The sequence below is a fragment of the Paramisgurnus dabryanus genome, chromosome 15, assembly GCF_030506205.2.
Source record: "Paramisgurnus dabryanus chromosome 15, PD_genome_1.1, whole genome shotgun sequence".
In the NCBI taxonomy this organism is placed as follows: domain Eukaryota; kingdom Metazoa; phylum Chordata; class Actinopteri; order Cypriniformes; family Cobitidae; genus Paramisgurnus; species Paramisgurnus dabryanus.
This window is the reverse complement of record NC_133351.1, coordinates 20,457,184-20,484,516: the sequence shown is the minus strand read 5'-3', so window position 1 is coordinate 20,484,516 and position 27,333 is coordinate 20,457,184. Positions and strand designations below refer to the sequence as shown.

General features: G+C 37.0%; 1 protein-coding gene across 2 annotated transcripts in view; it reads right to left on the bottom strand.

Moving 5' to 3' along the window:
* lypd6 (LY6/PLAUR domain containing 6) overlaps positions 1-27,333 on the bottom strand; it is a 43,948-nt gene that overhangs the window by 7,975 nt on the left and 8,640 nt on the right. The window contains exon 1 of one of the 2 annotated variants that reach the window (XM_065251493.1): positions 17,926-18,060. The exons of the other annotated variant lie outside the window; for it this stretch is intronic. The gene's annotated coding sequence lies outside the window, so the exon portion shown is untranslated. Of the gene's footprint in view, positions 1-17,925; positions 18,061-27,333 lie in introns of those variants that run through there. 2 annotated transcript variants of the gene reach the window in all.

The following is a 27,333-nucleotide window of genomic DNA, read 5'->3' as shown; positions in this document are numbered from 1 at the left end:
AATGTTACACTTGCTGTTAATCTGTTTCTACAGAGTTTGTAGAGCTCCCAGTCAACAATAATAATTAAAAACAGACATAAATTGCTATGTGCTCTATATAATATTTACTAAACTTCCACGACTGACCTACATTTTAAAGCTCCCGCTCTTTTTGTGTTTTTGAAGCTTTGATTGTGTTTACAGTGCGCAATATAACATGTGTTCATGTTTTACATGTAAAAATATGCTGTATTTTTCACACAATTTACTTATCTCTATACCGCTGCTTTCACTGTCCTCAAAACGGGCTGATGTCTTCCTTGTTTTATGAAGTCCCCACTTCAGAAATACGATATGAATTCTGATTGTGTAGCTTGTTTAGTGTGTTGTGATTCGATAGCAGCTTAGTTTAGCCAGAGTCGTTTGAGCTAAGTTGGCGACTGACATATTCCTGTGGGCGGAGTTTAGTCAAAAACTCTTATATTGACGTAATTTAACCGGGAAGTAGAGAGCTGTACGTAGAGGTCTACACGGGTCCAAAAATTCCTACCCGAACCCGATCAGACCCGCAAATGTGCTACACTGAACCGACCCGGACCCGTCTGTTGTTATGAAAGCTGGACCCGGACCCGACCCGGACCCGTCTATTATTTAAAAGCTGGACCCGGATCCGACGAAGACCCGTCTATAATTTAATATCTGGACCCGAACCCGTCCGGGAAGACACAGACCCGACCGGCAAATATTCTTTAGCTAAATGTTATTAAAAAGTCAATAAACAAGTAGCGAAAATTAAACTTTTTGTCTTACCCATAGAAGTTAGTCTTCTCCCTCCTTGTACCTGTCTGTGTGATGCACAATCCTTATTTCCAAGAAAGTTCCATCCATGTTATTCCTATCTTGACGATTGAAATGTTTAATGCTTATTCCAGCTTTTAAAGTCCACTTTACAGTCATGGTGATTAATAACGCAGTTTCACATCGGGTCAACTTGCTTAATAATGTTTGCCCATTTGGATTATAATAACGATTGCTCGTTCAGTGCCATGGCTGCTTTCGTTTGCTTCTTTGCTATCATCTCTGTGCTCTTTGAGTCGCGAAAACTTTAGATATAACAGCAAGACGGTCAATTTATAATATTATTATAAAAATGAGAGAAGTCAGTGCAAAATGCGCGGTACGGCGGAATAGGTCCCGCCTTCTAAATAAAAGAGCCAATTGTCAAAGGTAAAGTCATTGCGTCTCACTGCAGAAGCTCCTGACTGGTAGCCAGAGAAACATTACAAGAGCACATGCGCTTTAGCTGCCTGGTTGGAGCAACCAAATATAAACTTTTTAACGCAATTTTAGCGTCATAGAAAAAATTTATGCTATGCGACAGTTCATCTAAGTTTTTGTTGCTGATTTTGAAATATTTTATTTAAATGTGAGTGTGTGTTCTCCGAGTCCGATTGACCTCGGGTATTATCCACAATGTTAAACAGACCCGGGACCCGAAGTAATAGATTGAGACCCGACCCGGACCCGGCTGATTATTTAAAATATAGACCCGAACCCGTACGGGTCCCGGGTCGGGTCCCGGGTCTTCGGGTCTCGGGTCTTCTGTGTAGACCTCTAAGCTGTAGTCCAAACCGGCCGTTCGCTGCAGGCTTTGAAAGGGGAATTCTGTTAAAGAAAAGATATCACCTGGCAGTGAACTTTGAGCTTTATCACTTTGCAGGTATTATTTATGCTTTACAGCAACATTACACACTAACTAAAGTTTGAAAAATGGGATCAGGAAAAATGTGACCTTTACATTTTCTATACAGCCACAGAAGAAATAAAGAGACCACTCCAGTTTTTCCACTCCATTTATGTGACCATTTCAGTCCACAGTGTCTGTTGAAATCCAACTAAGCAAACCACCAGCAGTGTAAAAGACTGAGAGCATACCAATACACATAAAAGAAGTGATTAAATATTAAACATTTATTTTTGAATTGTAAGGTGTTATAATCGTTTAAGCGTAAACTTTTTCATTTTAATTCTTACTTTTAAAAATCAAAAAGGTGGCTAGCCGCACACTGGATACAAACTAAAAAAGTCTTTTTTTTAAAGTTTTTTTTAATTTTTAAAATCGAATCGTGCTAGGTGCAAATGAGTTAAAAAAATTAAGAAAAGCAAGCCACTTTTTTAGTCTTGTTTGTATTAAAGGGGACAGAGAATGAAAAACCATTTTTACCTTGTCTTTGTTGAATAATGGTAGTCTACCCGCATTCACAAACATACAAAAAGTGCTACACATGTTAAACATCTCAGTCTCATAGAAATTCCTCTTTTAGAAATGTCAGCCAGAAAACGGCCCAATCTGAAAAACTGATGCTTATGACATCACAGGCATCTCCCTGCCCCTCCACTTTAAAATAATTGGCTATATTTTTTGAGTGGCAGCAAAGTCAGCCAATCAGTAATGAGATTGCAAGTTAAGCCAGTAGGGGGAGCCAAATAGGTGCAAAACCACTTGTTTAAAATCACCCCCCCTAATAGAGCTATCTGAGAGAGGTTTTTAGGAAGCTACTAAGGCATTACAGACCCAAACAAAAACATTTTTGTCTACATGTCACATCACAGAACAAGGATAAATACCGTTCAATTATTCTATGTCACCTTTAAGTGTGCGGCTAGCCTTTTTTTCTCAAATATCCTTTTGGCTCTATACGCACCTGCAGAAAAATAATTATTTTTTCCATTTGGAGCGGTACAATTTTTTTTAAATTGTACATACAAATATATATAAATATATTATCACGCAATAAAGTAATAAATAACATAATATTTTAACAAAGTTCAGGAGGTGCATGTTCAGGCCATCTCTCACCTCTATCACGCGACAAGTTTCACAGCATCCCTCCACCAACCCATCACATCACTCTAGCCTGGGTTATTTTCCCAGTGATAAAAAGAGGGGGGACTTAAAAAGAGGGGGGACTACTATGGGTTTGGGCAAAATTCCAAGCTCGGAGCCCTCCCCAGACAGCATGCCAAATATGCATAAATTAATATATATGAATTATCTAATTGTGATTTCATGTATGTGTAAACTCGTAAAACAGCACATTATCCAAGCATAATATGTCATTATTATTATGTTCAAAACGCATGGTGTGTCCAGTCCATAAATTGACATGAAATGATTTTGTAAAATTTGCAAAAGTTTTCAGTTTAGTTCAATCATGTTGTCTTCTCCATCAGTTAATTCTTCTACCACTCTGAACCTGGACTGCAAGAAAACAAGTGTCCTCTGCTTTTTGTGCTTTTACTAATTAATAAAGGATTAATAAAGATTAGACCACCATTATAGCTTATCACTAACCAGACTTTTCTTTGTTTTTTTCTTTACTTACTGCTAAGGTTTACATATCCTACAGGATTACACCGGTTCCTGTCTGGGTCTGGAGGAGATTTCCTCTTGTTTATTGTGTTAAGTACGCCTGTCTCAGAAATATGATTAAATAGGCCGACACTGAGCTCCTGTTGTAGCTCTTGACCTTTCAAAGACTGCAGTGGCAAAGCCATGTTAGACAGCATTAGGTTTCCTCAAAGTGATTTTCCCCACTGAAGGTCTAAGGCCGTATAAAGGAACAGTTTTTAGCTCCAGGTCCCACAAGCTGTTAGAGGAGTGGGAATGTCAACAAACAATTTAAGTATGTTTTGCCAGACCTTTGATAAATGTGTTTGCCTGGCTCTCTCATACAAAAACACTGGAAATGATAAATTATAATTTCCCTTGGGCATAAACAATCCTAGGAAGAAATAAACTGATGTGCTTTGGTGTGGATACAGAACTGATGCACATTTAATTCATGTAAGAAGAAGTCATAGACTGTTACACTGCTTGTTATAAAAAAGTGTACAGAAATGATCCTTATTTATAATAAAGTAATTTGGGAGCAAAATAAATATAAATATAAAAATATAAAAAGCTTAAGAATTTTAGAATAAAAGTCACAAGCTTGCAGGTGAAGTGAACTTTCAGCATCTCTGATAAAATCAGCAGCCGTATAAGACTGTGACATGAATGAGTTAAGTAAGTAAAGCCTTGAGTAACAAAAAGACATCCAACTGATAAGAGAAGATGGATTCAGTTTCACCACACAGGTGTCCTCAGACTAGAGGTCTACACGGGTCCAAAAATTCCTACCCGAACCCGATCAGACCCGCAAATGTGCTACACTGAACCGACCCGGACCCGTCTGTTGTTATGAAAGCTGGACCCGGACCCGACCCGGACCCGTCTATTATTTAAAAGCTGGACCCGGATCCGACGAAGACCCGTCTATAATTTAATATCTGGACCCGAACCCGTCCGGGAAGACACAGACCCGACCGGCAAATATTCTTTAGCTAAATGTTATTAAAAAGTCAATAAACAAGTAGCGAAAATTAAACTTTTTGTCTTACCCATAGAAGTTAGTCTTCTCCCTCCTTGTACCTGTCTGTGTGATGCACAATCCTTATTTCCAAGAAAGTTCCATCCATGTTATTCCTATCTTGACGATTGAAATGTTTAATGCTTATTCCAGCTTTTAAAGTCCACTTTACAGTCATGGTGATTAATAACGCAGTTTCACATCGGGTCAACTTGCTTAATAATGTTTGCCCATTTGGATTATAATAACGATTGCTCGTTCAGTGCCATGGCTGCTTTCGTTTGCTTCTTTGCTATCATCTCTGTGCTCTTTGAGTCGCGAAAACTTTAGATATAACAGCAAGACGGTCAATTTATAATATTATTATAAAAATGAGAGAAGTCAGTGCAAAATGCGCGGTACGGCGGAATAGGTCCCGCCTTCTAAATAAAAGAGCCAATTGTCAAAGGTAAAGTCATTGCGTCTCACTGCAGAAGCTCCTGACTGGTAGCCAGAGAAACATTACAAGAGCACATGCGCGTTAGCTGCCTGGTTGGAGCAACCAAATATAAACTTTTTAACGCAATTTTAGCGTCATAGAAAAAATTTATGCTATGCGACAGTTCATCTAAGTTTTTGTTGCTGATTTTGAAATATTTTATTTAAATGTGAGTGTGTGTTCTCCGAGTCCGATTGACCTCGGGTATTATCCACAATGTTAAACAGACCCGGGACCCGAAGTAATAGATTGAGACCCGACCCGGACCCGGCTGATTATTTAAAATATAGACCCGAACCCGTACGGGTCCCGGGTCGGGTCCCGGGTCTTCGGGTCTCGGGTCTTCTGTGTAGACCTCTACCTCAGACCAGAGACATCTTATTATGTATTATCTCTTGCTGGAAGATCTAATGTCCTCGTGGCATATCTATGCCAGAACCTTGAGAACATCAGTGATAACAGATTTTACTAACACTTTACAATAAGGTCGTGTTTATTAACATTAGTTAGATTAGCTATAAATAGAGAAAACATTTACAGCATTTATCAATCTTTCTTTATGTACCTTGCAGCATTTTATAAAAATATTTTTGGTATTCAAGTTAAGTAAAATGATACTTATTTATAAATGTTTTTACTTATTTTCATATCCTGTTGGCATGTAATGGCATGAATCTAATAATCGCAATGATGAAAATCACGCACCATGCCAGTCAAATACTAATATTAAATACTTCTCAGACATATAATAAATATGACACTGAAGGGTAAATTTCCAGACTCAATCAGGAAGTACCTGATGTTTAAATTTAGTGGCCCATCTTCTCTTATGCTCTGCCAGGGGCCTGCCATGAGCAACACTTGTCAACAAGACATGAATGACTGCAAACTTTCTACCCTGTAAAATGAAAGCTGCGGTTGCTGATGTATTTAAGTAGTCTGTTGTGTTGTTTAAAGAGGATCTGGTGCATTGAAGCATACAGTAACTGCAGAGCAAGCGTTTAATCCAGTTGAACATGAACTTGCTACAGAAGCCCTTGCACTTGATCAAACTGTTCATGTAGCTTAGTTTGTAAAGCATTGCTTTAGCAGCACAAAGGTCAAGGGTTTGATTCATAGAGTACACACACACTGACAAAAATCCCTTGCATTTCCTGTAAGTCGCTTTGGACAAAAGCATCTGCCAAATGCATAATTACATTGCTTGTATGTCTTTAATCTTTCCATGCAGGCTCTGTGGCCCCCACACACTGCAGCCAAATTTGGTTGTCACTTCAATTTACAGGACTGAAAACCGCATTCTACTACCGAAATACCCCCACCAAATGCAGGTAGCGACAACTGCATAATGCTATAATATCACTTTGGTTTAAAATATCAAATGCTAAACACGCTAGAGAGCAAACGTTGCTATCCGTGTCAGTCGTTGTGCATTTTCATGTTCTGTACACACATGGAACGATCATTTAAGGAGAATCACTCCTGCATTTACAATAAATGCGGTTGTCACTGCCGAAACTTTGCAGTGTGTACAGGGCCTGTAAGTTTACAGTACATGAGGGAAGTTACTAAGAAGGTATGTGTCTAACAGCATGCTGCAACATATTTTATGCTCTTTCCATAACACAGTTTAGTTTCTAGCTGTACAACATCCATCATGTGCATTATTTATCATGTTAATGGGTTACATCTATACAGTAATGCACTGCAGAGGGAATCCCTAGAAGAAAACTTTTCTGCGCTATATTGTAAAGTCTTTCTTTAAAATCTTACTGCTATCAAAAAGACACAATTGAGGTATTTGGAGGCTCTCATTTGTGATATAAATATATTTATACCACGAGTCTTCTGATTGGCTGCGAAATGTTCCGTGGGTATGCATTCATATCTGATAACCGCACACCTAACTTGTCAAATGTCTTAAAAATAGGCTCCAGAGCAATCTTTGTGGTAACCGTGGTATTAAAGGAATAATTGACTCCGGTCCTTTGAATTATTTGAAAATAATGCACACCCGTGTTGTATTTCCGCTTCGCGCCGCGCCGCATTGCACCTTGGGTGTGCATTATTTTCTTACAATTCAATGGCCCGTCATCAATTATTCCTTACATACACACACCGATCAGCCATTACATTATGTTATGACCACTTGCCTATTGTGTAGATCCCCCTTTTGCCACCAAAACCACCCTGACCGGTAGAGGCATGGACTTCACTAGACCTTTCTATCAGAACCAGCATTTTCAGCTACAGTAGCTCGTCTGTTGGATCAGACCACATGGTCCAACCTTCACTCCCCACGTGCATTAATGAGCCTTGGCCTCCCATGACCATGCCATCGGTTCACCGCTTTTCCTTCCTTGGACCAATATTTTGATGGGTACTGCTAGTGACCACTATTAAAACAACACATTTTGTGTTACTTTTAACACAGCTTGTGTTTTATTTAAACCCAAAATCAACCAAAAATGACACAATATGTTAAAATTACACATAATGTGTTAAAAGCATAACTAACACATCCTTTCTTAATGTGTATCCATAACAATTTGTCCCTAGTCAAAGTCGCTCAGATCCTTACGCTTGCCCATTCTTCCTGCTTCTAATGCATCAACTTTGGGGACACACAGGTAAAATGGGCAAGCATAAGGAAAAAGAGCTGAAAAACATTTTTGACAAGGGCCAAATTGTAATGGGTAGATGTCTGGGTTAGAGGATCTCTAAAACTGGAGCTCCTGTGGGGTGTTCCCTATTAGTACCAAAAGTGGTCCAAGGAAGGAAAAGCGACATGGGTAATTGTTCGGCCAAGGCTCTTTTATGTAGGTGGGAAGCGAATGCTTTAACTTTAAACTATAATAACTACCCATTAGAAATGCTCTATTCTTCAGCACAACGGTAATCTCATAAAAACCACCAACATAACAAAAACTCTTTTAAATACCAACACAATAGAACACTAAACTTTAAAGGTCACGTTCTTCCTGATCCCATTTTTTAAACCCTAGTTAGTGTGTAATGTTGCTATAATAGCATAAATAATACCTGCAAAATGATAAAGCTCAAAGTTCACGGCTAGGCGATATATTTTCTTTAATAGAATTCCTCTTTCAAAGCCTACAGCAAACGGCCGGTTTGGACTACAGTCCTCTATTTCCTGCTTTAATGACGTCAGTAAAACAGTTTGTTGGTTAAACTCCGCCCACATGAATACATCAGTCACCAGCTTTGGCTCAAACGGCTCTGCTAAGCTAAGCTGCTATCGAATCACAACACACTAAACAAACTACAACCGAACTCATTACGTATTTCTGAAGGAGGGACTTCACAGAACAAGAAAGACATCAAACTGTTTTGAGGCCATTGAAAACGGCGCTACACAGATAAGTCAATTGTGTGAAAAAAACTGCATTTTTTTACATGTGAAACATGAACACATGTTATATTGCCCACTATAAACACAATCAAAGCTTTAAAAACACAGAGGCTGTTTACACTTGGCATTAACATGCGTTTTCGTCGATCGGATCACAAGTGGACGACGTTAATGCCAGGTGTAAACAGTATTCAAAACGTTTTGAGCTCGTCCACTTTCGACCACTTTCAACCACATCCAGAGGTAGTCAAAACCACTTTCGATCGGATCGATTTGGAGTTGCGGAACGCATATGTGGTTGAATGTGTTCGAACAGCCACACGCGACCGCCTTCCCTCTGCCCATTTATCTAATCTGAGGTATTAAACACAAGTTTTACGTCTTTTTTGACTTCTGGCATGAACATACGGTGAACAGCGCTATTTTTAGCCTTTCATTGATAAAACTAAAGCGGTGCTGATCTCCGTAGTTTCGTTTTGAAAGCGTGTGAAAGTTGCGCGAGCCTATTTCATAAATTGCGCTGAAAATTCAGAGAAAGCTCTTACATACACACGTACAAAACTCTGTGCAGCATGTTTACTTGCTAAACAAGCAGTGGTTTTAGTTTGCGTCCATTAGGGATGGGCACGAGTACTCGATTGCTCGAGTACTCGAACGTGGCATCAATGATCGATCACGAAAACGATGATCATGTGTGTTTATTTATTTATTTATTGTGGATATGGCGGCATTTGGATGTCTGGTTAGCATTACAAGCGCATGTGGTAGTAAAGACTGGGTCTGGAGATGCGTGTTTGACGTTGTGTCAAGCTACGCAGACCGACGTATGACATCAGTAACATTACCATGCGTGATTCAAAAACAAACAGATAATTCCGCGCGACCGCACAGCAGAAATCCGCCGATCCACGCAATGCGCGGCAGCACGCCAGCCCGCCGATCCCGTGAAGCCAGCCACAACTCACATCACTGAGGCACTATGGTTTAAAAGGATGTCGTGATTTTCGGAAACAGTCAGTCAGGTGCAAAATGTACAGCGCCGTCAAAAGTTCAATGGATTATCATCTCATATTTAAACATCAAATGTCAAGAGATACCAGAGAGCCATACGAGCATTACCATTACATCTTGACTGAGGTAAGAGGACGAAACGACACAGCTAAACGCTAAAATGATAGCAAAACACTTAAAGCTGCTTAATGTTATGAAGCTTGTGCTTTGACTGGACGTGTTTAAAAGTGCGCTGTTTATGATGCACATCCACAAAGGGAGTTAAACTTTCTTTTTTTTTAGATAACTTAGTTGAAACCTTAGTTGAAGTCTTGCATTTTATGCAGATAGATGCACGTTGTATATTTATGTTGTATAAAGGCTTAATATTATGCAGAGTGAGTCAAATAGAAAGCGCTTCGGTTTGTGTTTATTAACCCTTTAGTTTCACTTCATCACGCAGCTTTTCCTGTTAGAGGTTTCTGTTAAAAACATTTAATTCATTAGGAATCTAGTATGTGTTCATTGTTCTGTCATAGTTTCTTCAAAATTAAGTTTTATTTGAGTGTTTTAATCAAAATATTTTCATTTTCACCATGACGTCTACGCCCCGCCCCTTTGATTGCCCCGCCCCCAGTTAATCGAGTACTCGTTCTTCAGACTTATGGATTAATCGAAATGAAAAAATGACATAAATGCACATCCCTAGCGTCCATATTAACTCATAATTACTCCCGCTCGCGTTTGAATGCCAGCAGAGAGACTTGCCCACCGTCTCACAGACCGCCCCCTCACAGTATTCAGGACAGAAGCGGTCGAAAGTGGACAAAAGAGACGGATTTAAATACCAGGTGTAAACGTAATGTGTCTCTCTCTTATCCACTTGTGATCCGATCGATAAAGACACATCTTAATACCAAGTGTAAACAGCCCCACAGACAGAACGGGAGCTTTAATATCTCCCCCTTTTTTAATCTTAATAAAAATGCATAAAACAGTACTTAATTTTCGACATTTGCTCACTGTAAAAAGTGAAAAGTTGGATAAATTGAAACACCTACAAATTTACGTTTTTTTTTTCAACTGAAATTTCAAGTTGAAACAACTTTTTTAATTTTTACAGTGCTATCATTATTCATTCCCATGCAAAGCATGCTTGGAACTGGAAATCTCCTGCCTAAATTTGAAAAAATAAAAAGTTGAATTAACATGTTTAAAATAAGTAAACTAGATGAAAAGCACAAATAATTTTTATTTTACATTTTTGATATACTTTACTGAATCATGTTCTTTTAAAAATTTAAACATCAAGTTATACAAAAAAGTAACAATTTCAATTCAGATTAAAATGATTGCAACTAAGTTTGAAACAGAAACTGAATCAATCTTGTTAAATCATAATGAATTGTTTAAACAAAGTGAACAGCTACAGCAGTAACCTTCATGTCAAGTCATTACTACAGGTCACCCAGCAGGGTGGAGGAAAGAGGCAGCAGTGGGGAACTCATGGCTACCCGCAGGTCAAGGGCCCAGAAGTTCCTGCCTGAGTCGCTGCCAGGTGAGTAAGAATAACTCCGGTCAGAAACACGATATTCCTGGTTGTGAATCGGCCTGTGAATGGCAGTCACTCTCAATAATGGGGGGAAAGAAATGCAAATCCTCTCTGGTGACTTTCAAAACTTGTCGGACCAGATTCTGAACAGCTTTGAGTACTGAAAGCAGCAGAAATGTGAGGATGCCTCAAGCTGCAGGCTATGGCTGTTTTCCAGTTTACTAGAATAAAAACCATAGCATATAAACAGTTACACTGATTTAACATAATTTTTTTGCTATCTGGGATATTTCTTAAACTGCTTCAGAATGAAGGTATTTGGTAAAGTAGTTCTTCATTCAGTGCACAATGTAACAGAGTCCTGCAGATAAAAGCCATAAGCAATGAGCTATGCCATAAATCCAAATAAGTCACGTTGGATCAGAATCACAGGCCAGCTAATTGAAATCCTACATGCATTCAAACATGCTAATCCGGCACTGTTCTTTTGAAGTAGTCCGGTTCAGCTGTATAATTTTTAATCCCCTCTTCAGCCTCTTGACACATTCAAAGATCCAAAGAATCAGACATGTACTGTAGCACAGAATAACACAATGAACGAAGCAAATGCCTCAGATAATGAAGAAAATAGGAGTTTGTCCTGACAATAATACCATACATTGTGCCACGAGCAGCAACAATAGGTTAAGCAACATTTGGGTGGGAAAATGCACTTAAAACTTTGTATTGTGTTTATCTGTGTATTTAAATTAAATGGAAAAGGCCAATAAAGTAAATCATTTTATTGGGGTAGTAGATGGTTTATTTTGAATTCTTTATACCTGTGATATGTCTCCAATGTGATATACTATATGCTCTTCATACGTGTAAAGGTTATTAAGTCATTCATCTATGTTGCTCCTGTAGCTTTGGGTTTAAGTGATTTATCGTAATGATCTTTGCATTATACTCTTTCTCTCGGTTAGGAAGTCATTAATCTATGTTGCTCCTGTAGCTTTGGGTTTAAATGATTTATCGTAATGATCCTTGCATTAATGTACTCTTCCTCTCGGTAAGTAAAGGCCACTTCTTGAAACTGGAAAAGAGATTAGTGCCCTTTGTAGGGAAGGAGCGATACAATAATGTCTTGATGTGGAGGGGGGTCCGACCGAAAAGGAATAAAATATCTTTGCGGCAGCTGTGGCAAACCGAGAGGGTGGAGCGTGTGGTAAGTTTGATTCCCTTGAACTACGGGCCACTAAAACTAGGATGAGATGGCAGAGGGGGCTAATTGGGAATTTTCATGAAAGGATTTAGTCCCTCTTTTGTCTTTGGGGCTCAGATGGCAAAACCACACATTCTTCCAGCAAGACCTTTTCATGGACCTTGAGTGTTCGATTTTAATCGGATTTCTTGGATGAGGGGACACACACCCCTCTCTCACTGGCCTTTTTGTTCATGTTTACTTGTAAACACCTATTTATAAGCACAGTTTGGAGATGGATGAAAACCGCCTGACACTGGATAAGCTCCTGATTCGGTCTGCATACCAGTCCAAGGACATCATTCATAACAGGTGTTCGGAAACAGTTCAAGTGAAGGAATGAGATGACACAAAGCTGGATTAAAAGCTTTCTACTGTTGCATAACAGTATGTAGCGCAGATAAAACATAATAAAGTTTCTGGTGTGAACTAAAAATTATAACAAAAAATCCTTTACTTGCAGGATATGTACTGTGATTTATCCAGAAAAATCCAGGCACTTATTCTCATGAACTGAAAAAAACTTCAAAGGAAAGGAGAAATCCTCAAGAGACATGCGGAAATATCTGGTTGCTGATGCTGAGGAGGAAAAAAATCTGCACTGTGTTTACAAGAAAACAGATTGAATGCATACATATGGGGTTTACAGTTTACTAGCAATAAATAGCAGTTTTTTTAAGTAATGCCCCTTTGTTTTCTAATTACTATAACAGATTAGAGTCTTTACATTGACTCTCATGCTTTGTGTAGATTTATTATTTTATTATTTTTAGATTAAGGATTCCAGCGTCCCCAACTGTAGTTGTGAAAATAATAATCAGAATTTTAGTATTTTTTTTTAATAGTAATGCATTTTCTTATCAAAATTAAATTTGTCCCTTAGATTTTGTCAGAGTAAAGTTGCCTTATGGAAATATATTATATACTGTTTATGTCTGTATATCGAGTGGTCACATACATCCTTTGGATATGCCGTTTGAAGAAAATGAAATGATAAATTATGAAAATGAAATTATAACTTCTGAAAAACCCATATATTTTATACAGTATAGGCCTACCTTAAATTAGGGATGGGACGATTACCTTGTGTCACGGTTAACCACGATAAAATGTCCTGACGGTTAGTATTATCGTCTAAAATTTAATTACCGTTACAAACGTGTTTGATTATCATGATTTTGAAAACTCACAGTAAATCCTGTCCAGACAGAATCAGTTTGACGCAGGTGCGCCCATGCAACATAGTTTTTTGCACAAGAAGGCATTTAAGGGCTAATGTATTGTATTCATTCTTTTTTTTTTTATAATTTCAGGGACAAGAAATATTAAATTGTGATTTTCAAAAATAAAACGTGTTCAAATGTTTTCAGTGTGTGTATAATTCTTTTTGAACATTTCCATCTCATTTTAACAAAACCATGATAATATTGATAACCTTGACAACTTTGGTCACTATAATCATGATATGAAATTTTCATACAGTCCCATCCCTACCTTAAAAATATAATTAAATAAATATGATGAATATTTACAAATGTTTTATAATATAAGACAACTGTAGCTGATCTGCTGCTTCTTCAGTCTCTTCTTCATCTACTAGTAGTAATGAAAACGTTTTATTGTGAATTTTTCATAAAGCATGCCGCATCCATTCCACTCCAAAACTGTAAATACATATTTTTACATTATGCATTTGCGCAGATGCTTTAATCCAAAATGATTTACAATGCATTCCAGAAATACATTTTTCTTGTGTTTAAACACAAGACCTTTTCTGCTGCTAATGCTACATTTTACCAACTGAGCTAGATTAACACTCTTTACAGCCTGCACTATGTATGTAGAAACAGAAAATGTTTAAACTTTATAGTGACAAAACCTTTGGGTAGACATCTGTAATTTTTCTAATTACTAATATATTTTTCTTATTAATATAATTTAATATAACATAAACATATAATACATTTTATTACATTAATATGGAAGTTCACAATCACTTTGAAATGATTAAACATTCATGTTCAAATCCTCTGGTACCCAGTCTATTAACAGACTACATATAAATCTTCATAGACTAACAAAGGAAGGCAGCAGCTTCACTACAGGGTGCAAAAAAGGCCCCCGTAAGACAAATCGGATACATCTGCTCAGTAAAGCATTGAAATGGGGTGCCAGAGCTTATTAGCATGCAAAAAAGCTTTTCGACACTACACCCTATTCTATATACTACAGTACAGTAAATACAGCTTTTATATATAAAAGCAAAAAGATGTGATAGTACAACACGGTGTAACAGGCAAAAACAACTGACCCATTAAAAGTGCAAAAAGCCTCAGGCACTTGCACTGACCCAGTGACAGGGATCTTGCCCGAGTCGCTCATGCGGTTAACGTAAAACAAACTTTGCTAAATAATTCAAAAAGAGCATAAGTAATGCAGCGCGTTGAGGGACTCTTTCATACGCTCTGGTGCACAAGCTTGTGTTATGTGCTCAGCCTATAGAAAAGCATCATTATCTAAAGACCATCAGCCATTGTCCATTTCCTCGACATGGTGAAGGAAAACAAAGGGGTCAGATAAACTCATCACTCTGCCTTCTGCTTCACCGTCCCTATTGAGATGGCACTCTGCGTTATGGAGAGTCCGATCATCAGCACATGCAACACTAAACCCCCTCCCCCTATATGACACGGGATGCTTAATAAGACCTCTGATAGTCACGCAATGAAGCTGACCGCTTGTAAAGTTCAGGGTTAAAAAAGCACTGAGAAACAGAGAATAAATAACAGGGACTTGTCGGTAGATTGGTGAGCGACTAGTTGGTATTAGGGAAGTCTGTGGACTTATATATATATTTTAATATATATATATATATATATTATATTTATATTATATATTATATTTCTGTATCTTAATTGTGTAAAGCACTGTGTTAGCAGCGCAAAGGTCATAAGTTCATTTCCTAGGGAACACACATACTGATACATTTTTTTTTTCTTTTAATGCAAATGGCTTATTGATACAAAGTCACTTTTGATAAAAGCTAAAAGCATCTGCCAAAGCCATTAGTAAATGTTATGCATATATGCATATATGTGAAAAACAATTAGACGGAGCACCAGCTTGTATATTTTGTACCTGTGGTACTGTAAAGATGGTTAATCTTAAAATCCAAGTGATGCAAGATGGTATTATCATGAAAACGGTCAAGCACTATACTAATTAAAACACTGACACTAAAAATATAATAAAACAAATTAATAATAAAAAAAATCTAAAACTTAAAACCTCAGTGATAGCTGGAATGACATATCTATAATAGTTAACAACCAGAAATAAAAGGAAACAACACACAGTCATGATCACAGTGTTTGCCCTGACATCACATGACATTAACATGATTTAAGAGAAGCAGCAATAATAGACACCTGTAAAAAACACACTAACCTTTGCGTGACATTCCTCCTGTCTGCATCATACCATCACATTACAGCCCTCATATTGTACTTGGTCGTGACATAACCTAATAATGACCCATATAACCTCTGCTAATGCATCAAACCCCTTGTTATTAGGAGGTCTCAAATAACACCTTTCGGTTTTTACAATAACACATCTGGAGAAACACCTGCCTTGGCCAACATGCAATCACAGACGTGTTCAACTAATGTTTCTTTTGGTCAACGGATATGTACAGTAAATATGTGGTCTGAAGAGGAAATAAATCAATCAGTAAACAATAACATGATTTCTCATTTCTCCATCAGTCTTAAAACAGGGTTATACTATCAGTTTACAAAACAACTCAGCAAATAGGTCACAGTAGCATCCAAAATGACTCTCCATTTGCTTTTTGTCTCAGCCACTAGTGATATAAAATAATTTCTTATTGATTTGGATAAATTAGTATGAATGAGATTTATTTATTTATTTATTAAATACAATTATTTGCCTCTTTTTTAACGTAAACTAAAAACCACTGGAGGTCTGCGCATATTTGTAGCAAATTATGTGTATATGGATTGCATTTACTGAGGTTTATTTTTATGCTATGCAAATCTCTTCGATTTAGATGCCCAAAAAATAACATAAATCTCTACGTGAGATGTTCTGCCGCTATGTTGCCCCCACCTAGAAAAAGTAAACCCGAGAGAACGGACGTACAATAAATCCTACGTGAGCATTTTATAAACTAAGACAAATGCATTTTTCATGCTGGTGAGGATCTTTTCATCTCCTGAACATTTTCTTTTTGAATTCATTGTTCGGTCCGTGTCCCTTCGACCAAGACTGTTGCCCCATCACAAATCGGTCTACAGATGGGCTTTAGACACACATAACTGTATAATTCCATTCTTCCCATGCATGTTTGTTGGAGACAATGCATTTCCTTGCAATGCCTTGAACATGACTGGAAGATGTGACTATAGCTTGTTCGACAATGAACAACTGCTCATGTGAATCTGGAATAATATTATTAGAAAATTTTGCTTCGGCCATGTTTTCTTTCCTAATATGCATTGTCTAAAATGATCTCTGTTGCATCTGATGTCATCAAGGGTTTCGTTTTGAGAGCACAAAATATTTCATCTAAGTGAAAATATTTTTAAAATCCTGCATGGTGGATATCCTCTTGTTGCTAAGTGTGAATTTGACACAGTTTTGTGTTTCTGTGTGTCCTTGGCTCTCTGTGTTGTGTCTTATTCCTCCACACATCCCAACACAGTCTACAGATAAGATAATTTTCAAGTTTGTTTTTCTCCTGAAAAATCACATTGTGGAAATGGGCAGAGTAATTTGTCTTCCCTAGCGCTGCACAGGTGCACAAGCTAAATCTATAAATAAAGTCACTATATAAACATTATAGATATAGATACTCTATAGATGGAAGAGGAGCATTCAAAAAAAGGTCATTGAAATGAGAAGATAGTAGTCTGTCAAACATGGGCATTGGCTGTGAGCCAAATAACATTAACTATACTTAAATAACAAATAATATAGGGTACATTAATAGCTTTACAGCACAAATGAAAGAAGCCGATGATCAGGGCTCACATACACTGGGATTTAACCACTCCTACAAAACATGGCAAACACAAAGCGCCACACGAAGCTCTCTCAAAGCTGTATGGTTTGAAACCATCACAAATTCACAAAATCTTTCCTGGTCCTCCTTACAAACATGCAACACCAGATCCATGCTCCTGCTGCATAATTTTAAATGATATAGACCCACTGTTGCATGTATTTTCAGACATTTGGATTTATGAGTCCTGGTTAGTTTAAATGCACAAAATCCAGGTAGACAAATGATTCCTGACATTTTGTGGATACACTGAATGATTGTTTACCTCAAAATAAGTGAGTAAGAATACAACATTGATTGCTAACCTTTTGTTATAAGGTTAATGGTATAAAAATATATATTTTGTGAGAACCCAGTTTGCATTAACACTGCAGCATATCAAGATAAAGTGCATTTGTATAACAAGATCACCTTCCAAAATGGTATAATATAAAAAGTGCTACGTTACTTTTATTGTGTTACTTTTGAACACCTAATAAGTATATACGTTTGAAGTTTAATACATCTACGCAACGAGAAAAACTAAAACGCTCTCGTTAAAATAAATGGCAGAGTTTGGTGCGCGGTGGAGCGCGTGCAGTTTGATTTTACTATTTGCGCTGTCAAACAGTTTCTTGCCACTGTTTTTGTCATGTTTGCAGGTTTTCTTCTACGGTTACAGTCAGAAAAGGAACGCTATGTATGCGTTTAACCTCGACAAAGTAAAAAATACTGTGAATTGGGAACAGGTAAAACAATGCACAGGTTTAAAATGCTTTCTCATCCAATAAATCAGTCGCAGCAGGTCAAATAAAAAGGTTCCGGGTACTTACCTAAACGACTCTATAGTGAAAGGTTAATCACGACAGATTTATCCTTTAAGAGCAACGAGTGAATAAAGTCACCTATATCAATAGTCTCCTTTTGGTTTTCTGTACTCATGACACGTTCAAGCTGAATCCTGTGAACTCAAGGGTTTCCTAAAAGACGGATGAGACGCTCTGCTTAGCCTATCAGAGGTCGAGAGGAGGCGCGTCCCGATGGAAACGCGCGCGCACAGACACACACACAGACAGACACACAAACATACACATAGGCTACTTCTAAAGCTACATTGATAATACATCACAATGGTTCTTATACTACTAATATTACAAGACATTATACCCAACTTATGAACTAAACCTTAACCTAAACCCTCACACAGACTTATTGGCATTATATCTGATTTGTGAACCATTCAAATAAGGATGTCATAAGTATTTTTGTCATGTTTCGCTATTTATTATGATATTTTAAATGTCACAAGTACAGCTACTGTTAATATATATACACAGACTAGCATAAACACTGTGTGTGCCTATATGATGCCCAATGCCCATAATGGTGCCTAGTTAGTAAGTTGACAAATTACTGTTTTCCCTTTGCTGGTAAATGGGCAAAAATAAGTGAAATCTCAAATTTGACTTTTCTAATCTAATTTTTCTCTCAGTCACCCACAACGAAATATCACACATATAAATAATCCAACAGAAAGTTCTGTTACCCTAAATCTCTTCTTTTAACTACAACTATTAGCCTATTTATAAAGAAGATACAATTCAATAAATCAATATTTAGGATATCTAAACTATAGGAATACCTACGAGCTCATATTTTCAGTAAACTGTGTTGCCATCTCTTCACATAAAAGTAAGCATTTTTATGAGTGCAAATTAAAAGCCATGGGGGATGGGTGGACCCATAAACCAGTGAGTGTCAGAAAACCCCTTGTTACCAGTGTTTTTTAGCAGGGCCCTTAACCCCGATAGCTGGCACTGTCTCTGTAATTACTGTACTGTGAATCAACTTTATTAAAGCATCATCCTTACACATTACTATATTATGTATGTTCAAAGTCAATACATCTTATTTAACCTGTAATTAACCATTTGTCTGCTTAATCTGCTAAATTTTAATATATTGCTGTAATACAGTATGTTGTAAAATGTCCCCTACCACAAAAATCCAACATGTTTCCCCAGGGCAACGACTACCAACATGAAGACAAAGAGGCTGATAAAATGTGATGACATGCAGGAGTATGCATTAAAATAAATTAAATAATCATGAAATAAATGCTGTAGCTTGTTGCTGTAGCATTTTTTAAATCTCTTTGTAGATGAAGCATATGTTTTAGAACTATGTTTAAAGGTTTGTTATTAGGTGTTTTCATGGAAAAACTCCTATGGGTCCTAAGACTGCAAGTGTAAATAAATCCATCTTAGCTACTTAAAGGCCTGTGCCTAAAGATCTACTTCAAAGGTTTTGTGATCAACGATCTCTACACAGGATGAAGGTTTGATTTGTAGTAAGTGGATTTAGACAGCAATGCGGGAGGCCTCTGCCGTTTTATGGAAGTGCAGATAGATTGATGGCAAGGTTAAAACCTGATGTGAGACCAGCCATGTAAATACAGTTTTAATGTGGTTTACTCACATAGTATGTATTTTTTTTTCTTGAAGGTATAATAAAGGACCTGGGTCCAAAATAAGTATTTTCTGTAAATTAAGTTAATTGAAAATATTTAAAAATGAAAATTATTTCTAATCAGCTATAAAATGTATTTTGCATTATTTTTTATCAAAAAAATGTTTGTTTTTATCCTAATCACAAAATTATTTGACTTTTTTCTTTGCATATTTGTGACAGGCAGCAAATAGGTTGAGTAAGAAAATACAAGATGAGCCAGATTCACGTCACTCATTCATGAGTAAAACATCACCTTTGTCAAAATAGTAAAGTGCAATTTGTACATTTGTCATGACGTTCTGGACATCACTCACTAAACTTTACTGTTGTTTGGAGTTGAGTACATTTTAAAGCCTGAATACACTGTAAAAAGAAAATTTTATATTTAAATAGTATGCTAAATTCACTTGCATAACCAATTTAATTAAACTTGCATGCAGCACTGCAGCATTTTTTCACAGTGTACCATATAGTGAAGCAGTTATCTGCATATATAGCTTGATAAATAGACAAACAGACTGATCCCTCTGTAAAAACACATGCTTTTCTCTCAGACTGGGTGATTCATGCTACTGTAAAAGAACTACATGAACTGTTCGCTCATTCGTAGATGAATTTCCTGTCTGACAGACTGAGATAAAGTCCACCAAGTGCACAAGTGAAATATCACTGAAACAGACTGTCATAGCCGACCCTCGTGATGTAAAAATGGACATCAGCACCATGTACAAATTTTGCGCATGACTGAATTCCGCTTGAAGTTGAAATCTAAAATCAGCCGTTCAACCATAATTACAACCTCCTCCTGAAAGCTCAGATTTCATGTAATGGAGGTGCAGCGTCTCCCTGGTATGCAGAGCCACAAGATAAGGGTAATTTTACTACAGGTTAAAATGAACAGCGAATAGCAGAGAAATAGAGACCTACAAAGACAACGGAGGAACAGAATATAAAAGCAGTCTCAGGTGATTTAATGTGATGCTTTCAAAGAGCAAGATTCAGTGCCAACAGTGTAGCAGCAGATTAGATTATGTATTGAATAGAAACTGAGCACATGACAGGGCTGTCTCAGTGTCTGAGGGGTTAATATTAGTGAAAGGCCATTAAAAGATACAAAGATCCATTCAGAGACTGAAACAGCTTATCTGTTTTCCTTGCATGCCTTTATACAGTATCTGTTGGCATGAACTTTATGAAATTTGTGTGCATGATGACCATGTCACATTAATAAACACCATGCCTTCATGTGAAATAAGATATGTATGAAGCGAATGAAAGGACTTTTGATATTTTTATTATTTTGAGTAAACGTAAATGTATTTAATCTCTTTCCAGCAGATGTCAATGTTTGAAACAGTAATTAACTTGCGGTTAAGTAACTTTTTGCTCTAGTGCAAAGTGTCACACTGTTAAGGTACTTCATAATGCCAAACTTATTAATGGAATATGAGTCTGAATTGTTCCACAAAGAGCCTTAACATCCAAATAACCTTTCTGTTTAAAAAAGGTTCTTTGTAGTGAAAGATTATAAAATCTTCTAAGAACCTTTGACTGAATGATTCTTTAAGAAAACAGAAAAGGTTCTTCTATGGCATCGCTGTGAAGAACCTTATAAGCACCTTAAGAGTGCTGAGGATGGTTTCATATACAAGTGGCTTTTGTGGACTAGACACAACTTCCGGTAGACTTCCACATATACTTCAACTTCTTTCAGAAACTTCAGATTCTTATACTGTTTGTGATATTAATATTTCATAAATTTGTTTGTGCATTTATAAGATATATTCAGGTGATGGTAATATTTCAGAGCAATTTAAAATGTATTTTAAAGTCAATTCACAGGTTCACAGTTAAATAACTTGTCAATGTTCAAATTTTGTTTTTCCGAAAAATCTTGTAGAGAGCAATACTCTATATGATTTAGGAGTATTTACAAAAAGATGTATAAAGAATCACTTTTTTGCTGCTTTAACTGTGCTTTTTTTTGTTCACTGAGGTTTTATGTATTTTATGCACTACCCAGTCAAAATTGTTACTAGAGTCATGCAATTTTTTCGTACAAATTTCTGTTTAGGTGTCATTGTCACGTATTTGGATACTCAACTGCTTTTTCCTATTTTTAAACCATTTCCCCTTCGGTTTAGGTTTATATTTGGTGTTTGCATTAGGATGTCACTTTAAGTATTGGTTTATATTTTTTCGGATAAATTTTTTATATTTTCTAAATTTTAAACCATTAGGGTTAGATTTGGGTTTGGGTAAGGATGTCATTTTATGTAAATATAACCCTAAACTGAAGCGATAATGTTTAGAGAAGAGGACAAAACAGTTGACTAACCAATACGTGACAATGACACAGAAACAGAAATTCGTGACACGACCACAAAAAAACTTGAAAATTCGTGACAGTATCATGAAAAATAATAAAAAAATGAAGTGACTATAGGTACGTAATTTCGTGTGACTGGCTGTTTAAGCACCTTATATGGTTTGGAGTATATTATTATTATTTTATATAAATATATATATCTTTTGTAATTAACTTGTTGTAGTTATAGCATTTATACATTTATAATTTAGTTTTTTCTCCTCAATTTTTTTTCTTTCTTTAATTTTATATTTAGTTTTTTTTGTTTAGGTGGAGGCTAATAAACCCTTTGAGTTTTCTCCATGCCTTTCCCTGCACAGTATATGGATTGTTATTTTGTTTTTTATATATTTTATATTTGTGCAAATAAACCAAACCAAACCAAACCAAACCAAACCAAACCAAACCACAAAGAGGTTAACTTTATAACTAAGGGTCCTTTTAAAACAGAGCTGCTATAAACACAGAGGTGAAGGTAAGAAACAGACTAAACCACCATTGTCATTTCTGCCTTAAGCTGCAAACTAACACCAGCAGTCATTATATATCCACACACTGTCTATAAGAGCACTTTACATTTATTTGTGTCCAGACAGTGGGGTGTTGATGTTTGTAACTAGATGTCATTCTTATACATGAAAATCTGCTTCCATTCTTTCAAAGATTATAAACATCATCATCATAGACCCAAACAAACTTTAGACAATTTAAACAAAACATTCAGTTTCTCCATGTGCAAGTCAGAACCACATTGATCAGTTCAACACAACTGATTCTTCCTCTCACCTATGTTATGTTATTTACCACCAGAGGCTATTAACACACCTGGTATGTCCTCTTACCTGTCACCAGGCTTTCCTTCAAGTTGGTTGGCATGCATGATCCTCTTAAACTGAAGGATGTGGCTTTGATGGTATACACCAGAGGGACAGTGCTGAACCTATGACTGCCTTAGGCACTGTTCAATCAGCGACAGTCTCTTCAAAGACTGATGTCAATCATTTCTGCTCAATGGCACAAAAGCTCATGACCATCTGCAAAAGATGATTTAGCACTGAAATGCACTGCAATAATAGCTAGCAGCTATTATTTATTTTCTCATTTCTATATCTAACATCCTTTGCCAGTTTCTTTTCCCTGCTTTTATCAACAATCATACCTCTCAAAATATTAGGTCATTTTGTTGTACAAGTCACATGGAAAGAAAAACGATTTTAGGACTTTGCAGAACATTATGCATTTGGCAGACACTTTTATGTAATAATGCATTTAAGTTAAACATTTGAGGAGTCCCTGGGATTGACCCATGACCTTTTGCATTACTAATGTAATGCTTTACCAGCTGAGCTGGTACACTATATTCATTATATTATGGCAAGCACAATGTGAATCACAGTCTTGATCCAAATTTCTGTTTTCGTCCATGATCCCCATTTTTGGAAGAGGGTCAAGAGAGGCTAAATGTGCACTTTCCATCAGTCCTAAGGTTTGGTGGCAACACAGGGGGTTTAAGATCTCAGCAAGACTTTAGACTTCACAGAAACTGCTCTTCACATGTGCTTAAAGATCACAGGATCAGCACATACACCTGTTTCTCTTCTGTCAGCTGAATGTCACCACTGATCCTACACAAGGGTCTGTGCAAACACAGGGAGTCTGGTGTTATACCTTATAATGTAGCTATATCTAGATGTATCTGTGGAAGTGTTCGCCTTTTTAAACTGACTAGATTGGAGTGTACATGAGAAGCATTACACCCTCCACAGTTTCTAATTTACTGATTGAATAAAATCCAGATTCCTTAACACAATCTGGTTTTGCTTTTAAATAAATACCTTAAATACCCTTGTGTTTGTCCATTGTGAACTGTACATCTTATTTTTTGATGGTTTAATCTAATCTATGGGGACATTTAAAGCAAATATTGTACAAATTCCACCCCCATCCCAATCCAGACATACATTTTGACCATTACTGTACATCCACATTAGTAAATATCCCTGTTTGATGAAGTCAGGTCCACAAACAGAAATGTAAGCCACTGCTCTGCATTCCATCAGAAACCACTGGTGTTTTTATCCTTCCTTGACTAAGTGTCACAAAGGGGACATGGGTGTGCGTGAGACCTGGATCTACTTATCCAGGTTTCTGAGGGGTCAGATCCTAATGGAAAACCAAATCTCCCTGAAAACACTGCCTGCTGCCAATTAGTGCATTGAACTCTGCCCGTGTACAGGAATGTTAAGCCCCGCTGGCGGGTGCAGAGCATTAACACAATTAGACAATGCAACCAGGGTGATGCATTTAGATAACAAGACAAACCAGATCCAATGATCAAATGCTGCCAGTGCTATGTTGGGATTATAGCAGAAAACAAGGCTTGTCTAGAAGAGTTTCTGGATTGACAGTGAAAGGTTTACAGTATTTTCATTGGGTAATTACTTTTTTATTAAAATTTATTCAACAAATAAAAAGTCAAAAGCTAATAGTTGAATTCTCCTAATAGTAAAAGATATGCTCACTGATTTATGCCAAGACTGATTTTTAACATGCATAACATAAGTCATCCTTCATTTACAAAAAATATTATGTTCATATTCTTCAAATAAAGTATATTGATGTATTGTATTTCATTTGCTGGGATCATATGCACAGTACAGCCAATCACAAGTTACTTCGGAAACAGGAAGAACCTATTTATTGAAAATGGTTGTTAAATGACATAATCAATCACCAGACTTCAATGAAATGCACATTTACGTGGCGCCACCATAAAAATCAAGAGCAGGAATATAGGCTGTTCATTGTTTAAAAAAGCAAATGACATTTGGTTAATAAATGATGCTTTAGACTACTTTTATAGCATTAACCTTTGTGGTCATTCCTATGACCGAATGCATAACTAAATCATTCAATGTCAATTTTTTACAAATTTATGATGAGTGGGGACTTTCCAATGCATCTACAGTATAGCTTAAATGTTGTTATTGTATGATATTTAAATGTACAATGATATTTTATTGTGAAGACAAAACTGTATAATAATCATAACCATCTTTATTTAGACAGTATAGTGGGGACAGGAAAGTGTTGGGTGGAGACAGGGGAGTGGGATCGCCAAAAGAACGAGACGGGAGACGGAAATCGGACTCGTGTCGCCGTGAGCACCCTGATGCTATATGTCGGCACACTAACCACTGGGTTATTTTTTCATTCTTCATCCTTGTTATACTGTTGGGTCCAGAAGACCATGAGTAAACATACTTCATTACAGTTTTTCTCCATTGGTTTGGCTCATTTCTTGAAACAGAAATTACATTCTCAAAACAACATGGACAAACCTCCAAACCACTTGGCAAGTGTTCACAACAGAATTGAATTTCTCATTCATTTCATCAAATTGCAAATGTCTAAGTAGATGTCTCAATAGCTCAGTACATCTTTGCAACTGATTAAGTACAGGTAGCCTACATTTAGCACAATTTCCAAGTGAATAGATCTTGTTGATCTAAACTGATTGGTTGATTCTCAGTCTAATGGTTGTTCACACCAAAATGTGTAAGCGTCATTTCATTGTATAAGTCATCACATGCACAATAGTCTGTTCAATTGGCAAAATTAGTCAAGAACATAATACCATGAATAACATATATGAATGCCTTGAACATTTGATAAATTTATTACAGCAATTGACAGTCAGGTAAAACTAAAACTTGACCAACAAAGTAGGAGTTTACGCTTTTGTAGAGAATAATGGCATTGGAAGGAAACAAGGCCCCTCACATCCTCGTGTTTGTGGATGAAGCTGGCTTCAACCTGGCCAAGGGCCGAAGACGTGGCCATAAAATTATTGCCCACCGGGCCACGGTGGATGTCCGAGTGATGCCATATCTGAGAATGGTGTGGCCACTCACATCCCCAGTCTTGGCCCATACTATACACAGATGCTCCTCATCTTCTTGGACCGCCTTCATTTTGATTTGATCCCTCAAAATGAGAAAGGTCTCGTCGGGCCTCACCTACCACAATATGTCATTGTATGGGACAATGTGAATTTCTACAGTGGCCTGCTAATCAGAGACAGGTTCACTACTCATCCAAGGATGGTCATGGTGTTCCTACCACCTTACTCTCCTTTCCTCAATCCTATTGAGTATTTCTCCTCTAGGAGGTAGAAATATATGAGCATAGGGCTCAAAATCAAAGGTCCCTGCTCCATGATGAACGCTGCGTGTTAGGATATTACAGGAGATCAGTGTAGGGGATGGTTGCGACAGGCACGCCGTTTTGTTCCCTCGTTGCATCGCAAGGGAGAATAATACACTGTGATGTGGATGAGAATCTGTGGCCAGACAGACAGCAGCGTGTGGATGGTCAGGAGGGTGAGGATGGTGGCCAAAAGAGGAAGGGTGAGGACAGCGACCAGTGAAGAAATGTTAGTTCTGAAACTCCCGCATTATTTACAGCAGGCTGCATATAATTTTCATTGTTTTTTGTGTTTATATTAGAGTATATTATGCTTTATATATTTTATTTTGGTCTGGTGTATGGAAGTTACTTTTTGTGTGAATAAAAGTCGTTACAATTTCCTTGGCAGTGTGAGTGCAATGTGTGGTGTCAAACCTTGGATGCTACTCTTCCCTAAAATAATATTTTTTTTCAGTTTTATACACAATTGTATTCTGTTAGCTAGAAAAATACAGTACAGTAACCATTGTCAATAAAGGCTAAAACTGAAAGGTGGACATAAGAGATATTTCAATGGTCCCCTGCCATAGTGACAAAACATCTAAACATTTCGACTTGCAGTGCTTACACAATGCCAAAGGGACGATGCATTTTGGGGGCACTGACTGTTAAAATGAGAAGGATATTTAGTTTTGACACATGAGTGAACTATTTTGGGAGAGGTATGAGCTTTTGCAGGTGAACCATGGTGTTGTGCCGAACCATCCACTTTATTTTGACAAAAGCACCAAGAGTGTTGAGAACGTCCGGTCTGTTTCAAGAAATGAGGCAAAGCAGTTGAGAAGGATATTTGCCATTTTTGTGGCACTGACTCTTTATATGGGAAAGGAATTTAGTTTTGAAGCATGAGAGAACAGTTTTGGGAAATATATGAGCTTTTGCAGGCAAGCTATAGTGTTGAGCTGAACTGTAAGACTGTTTTGCCAAATTATCTTAGAGTTTTGAGAATGTAATTTCTGTTTCAAGAAATGAGCCAAACCAATGGAGAAAAACTGTAATATTATGTTCAAATTTACAGTTTTTCTCAATTGCTTTGGCTCAATTATCAAATGAAAATTTTATTTTCCAAAACAATAAGATCAGATCTCTAAACAATTAGCTTATTGTTCACATC